The sequence below is a fragment of the Rhinolophus hipposideros genome (genome assembly GCF_964194185.1).
Source record: "Rhinolophus hipposideros genome assembly, chromosome: X".
In the NCBI taxonomy this organism is placed as follows: domain Eukaryota; kingdom Metazoa; phylum Chordata; class Mammalia; order Chiroptera; family Rhinolophidae; genus Rhinolophus; species Rhinolophus hipposideros.
The window spans coordinates 114,157,133-114,161,267 of record NC_138046.1 but is presented as its reverse complement, the minus strand read 5'-3'; the positions used below and the strand labels follow the sequence as shown (position 1 = coordinate 114,161,267).

The following is a 4,135-nucleotide window of genomic DNA, read 5'->3' as shown; positions in this document are numbered from 1 at the left end:
TCTGATGATCAGTGATGTTGAGCATTTTTTCATGTCTATTGGCCACTGGTATGTCCTCTTTGGAGAAATGTCTATTCAGGTCCTCTGCCCATTTTTAATTGGATAGTTTTGTTGTTGTTGTTGAGTTGTATGAGTTCTTTATATATTTTGGATATTAGCCCCTTATCAGAGGTGTTGTTTGCAGATATATTCTCCCATTTGGTTGGTTGCCTCTTTATTTTGTCGATGGTTTCTTTTGCTGTGCAGAAGCTTTTAAGTTTCATACAGTCCCATTCATTTATTTTAGCTTTTACTTCCCTTGCCTTTGAAGTCAAATTCATAAAATCCTCTTTGAACCCAAGGTCCATAAGTTTAGTACCTATGTTTTCTTCTATGCAGTTTATTGTTTCCCATCTTATGTTTAGGTCTTTGATCCATTTTGAGTTAATTCAGACAGCACTGTAAGCAAGTGGTCAAGGCTCCTTGCAGACAGTTTTGAAGCAGGCTTTTCCCTTCTTGCTTTGCGTTGTCTACACTGGGTTAAAGGTTAACTTGCCTGGATCCCATCAAGAGCCGTAGAAATAACATCTTGCTCTGTTATGCTTGACCTGGCTTAATAACCACTCTTGGAATGACCCACTCACTTCCCCTTTTGTCCTTTTCAGTGAATCCTTTGCAACAAATCCAAGAGAGATGGTTTTCTCAGCTCTATGGAGATGCAAACTAATCACAATCAGAGAAATAGATCATTTATGACAGCTAAACTATGATTACCCTTACAAGGTTTGTAGGAAAGGCTTGCTTTGTAAAGGAAATAACTAGAAGGTGAAATGTGCTCTCCCACAAGGCTATAAAACTGGAATACAGTGTTTTTATTTAAAAATCCAAAGAATGCCTGAATAATTGACTTCAAAGTTGATCAGTCATAGGAACTTGCATCAAAAACACAAGAAAAGCCTCAGTTTATGGACTAACTTGCCGAGAACATTTTTCCATTTTTTTCACAGCAATTTTTTTTTCTTAAAAATAGTAAATTGGGAAAACAGTCCTATGAGATTAATTTAAAAAAAATATGGTTTCTATTATTTTCTACCCACTCTACCCAGTCCTCTCCTCCCTCAAAATTACAAGGGCTCATGTGTAAGAAATGGCATTTCACAATTTGAAAAATGTGTCAAATTATATTCCAAAAAAGTTCCAAAAGCACTGGGCATTAATTTAAGGTCACATCTGTGAAATATACACTGTAATAAATGTTAAATTTAAATAGAACAATTGGTGTTTAACATAGGAAAAAACCATCCCAACAGGCCAATTTCTTTTTTTAAAAAAAATGAGAGCTGATTAACAGTAATGAAGATGTAAAAGTAGGAATTACCTTGCAAAAGTTATTTCTCTTTTTCCCTGACCTTTCAGGAAAAATTAAGCTCAGAGGCCCATCACAGACTGGTGTTTTATTGGAGCTGGGTCTCCAGAATGCACTGATGTTTGCCGGCATTCCAGAGGGAAAAACAAGGGAACGCTCAGAGCCAGGGTAACAGATAATATTGTAAGGGGGCTTGTGTGAAAGGGGCAGGAGGGCAGCCAAATGTCTGATTCTGTGGTATCTTGTGCCAGACCCAGTGTGAACAAGAACAGATAGGCAATAGGTAGGAGCACAGGTTTTTGAGCACACTGATTTTGGGAAGGCAACTGGCAAGCGAAATGGAAGCAGGACTGGAGGAGGGAGAACTTGCAGGGGGGAGGCCATGGGCAAACTGGAAATATTAAAGGCAAGAAATATGATGGCATTGACGCTGAGAAAGTGGAGAGGTCACATTCTAGGGTCATTTCTGAACTACATTTGACAGATCTAATGAGGCAGTGGGTTTGCGGGGAGGGTAGGGAGCAAAGATGGAGGATTTGAAAGAAATACTTTGTTTAGAAGCTGAGTAGATGGTAAGATCAATCAAGTGGAGAAGGAAGTCATTGGGGGTACGAACGAGATAATGAATTAAGATTTGAATCTTATTAAGAGTGAATACAAAAGGAAACGAAGTAGTGATCCAAGCTACAACATGGGTGATCCTTGAAAACGTGATGCTAAGTTAAAGAAGTCAGATATAAAAGGCCACACATCATATGATTCCATTTATATGCAGTGTCCAGAATAGACAAATCTATAGAGACAGAAAGTAGAACGGGGGCTAAGGACACTGGGGAGTGACTGCTAATGGCAAAAGGTTTCTTTTGGGGATGACAAAAATGTTTTAAAACTCATTGTGGTGATAGTTACATAACTCTGAATATACTAAAAACCATTGAGTTATATACCTTAAAATGGGTGAATTGTGTGGCACGTGAATTGTATCTCAACAAAGGCTGTTCTGTTATTTAAAATAGTGATAATGGGTACAGTTTCAGTTTGGGAAGATGACAAAGTTCTGGAGATGGATGAACAATGTGAATGTACTTATGTAATACCAGTGAACTGTACACTTGAAAAACCTTACAATGGTAAATGTTATGTATATTTTACCACAATAGAGAAAAGAGAGTAAATACGATTGTGATTGGTGAATTAGATAGGGATAGTTTTCTCTGTGTGTTTTGCATACTCCAATAACAACCCTACACTGCTTCCCAAACAGGACATCAGTGTTGTAATAACCACTACCTCATAACCCGCAGTGTCACCTCTTTAGGGTTCAGAGAAACCACATCCGGTGGCCTAGGCGAAGGGTGATGAGCCAGTAAACCCAGATGGGTCTTCAAGCTCCAGAGTCCACGGGACTTCATTGAAATGTCTCTGAACCAGGCTCTCATTTAATAAGACAGGGCACATCCTTCGTTTAGCACAACTTCTTATTAAACAGAGCCAGTCAAATCAAGTTTCTGTCCTTAAAAATAATTGCAGGCCAGCCAGAGGGAAGTAAGTGACGTTCATCTTTGTTTGGGTTTGATTCCCCTGTTGAAGTTTTCTTTCCTGCACCACAGCGTTTCTTAAAGTGTGGTCCCCAAACCAGCAGCAGCAGCTGCAGCAGGGCATGGGAACTTGTTAGCGATGCACATTGGGGAGCCCAGCCCTGACCTTCTGCATCAGGAACTCAGGCGGTGGTGGGCCCCAGTGGTCCGCGTTTGAACCCACCCTCCCAGGAATTCTGACAGCGCCAGTGTGAGAACCTCTGCTGTACCTCAGCTCCCTGCAGCCTGGGAAGACCGCTTTGGTCACCTAAGGACCTGGCTGATCCTCAGTAATGAAAAAGGGAAGCTACCAGTGACATACAACCCTAAGCTGGTAAAACCATTTTGATGTTTTTTATTATTATTACAAAAGTAATACCTGCTCATTGATTTTTTTTTCTTTTCCTTTTATTAGCATTTATTTGATGTTGAATTTACTCCCGAGCCATAAGTTTTTGTTTCTTCAGTTTCTTCTGGGAGATCTTCTTCTTCTGAGCAACCTCCTCTTCCGGTTTCGGAACAATCTGCTCTTTTTCAGTGAGGATCACCTCGATGTGGCAGGGGGAGCTCATGCACGGGTTAATCCGCCCGTGAGCTCGGTAAATTCTGCGCCGCATCTTGGGAGCTTTGTTCACCTGGATGTGCTCAACGACCAGCGAGTCCACATCTAAGCCCTTAAGTTCAGCACTACTCTCTGCATTTTTAAGCATGTGCAGCAAAAATTCTGCACTCTTTTTGGGCCAACGACCCTGCGTCCAGCCCCACTGTTTGGCCTGGGCACATCTCCCAACTCCACCACTGTAACGACGGAATGGCACACATTGTTTTTGTAACGTGACATCCTTTGGTGGCTTTTCGGATATGCATCCCTTGATGGCCTGGGCAGTTTCACGAGTGTTCTTAAAATGAACCCGTAAATTTGAACCTCTCGATTTACAGGATTTTGTGGGGTTCTCCGGGTCAAGCGAATAGCGAACCATTTTCAGAGGTCACCTCAGGCCGCTTTCGGGAAGAGGAAGAGCAGGGGCTTCTGGGAGAATTCTGATTTTTTTTAATTAAGAAAATATTAAAGATGCAGTATTAGAAGGTGAAAATCTTCCATAATCTCATAATCGTCAATTATTGCAGAGATCACTGATGATCACTGTTAACTTCTGATGGAATATTCTTCCAGACAGTTTTTAAATGTGTAACAATAAATGATGACAGCCAT

General features: G+C 40.8%; 1 pseudogene across 1 annotated transcript; it reads right to left on the bottom strand.

Annotated features, from left to right (window-relative positions):
- Positions 1–3,356: 3,356 nt before the first annotated feature.
- On the bottom strand, positions 3,357–3,902 carry LOC308494755 (large ribosomal subunit protein uL22-like; annotated as a pseudogene). Its single transcript has one exon. The product of its transcript is annotated as a large ribosomal subunit protein uL22-like (transcript).
- Between the last annotated feature and the right edge of the window lie 233 nt (positions 3,903–4,135).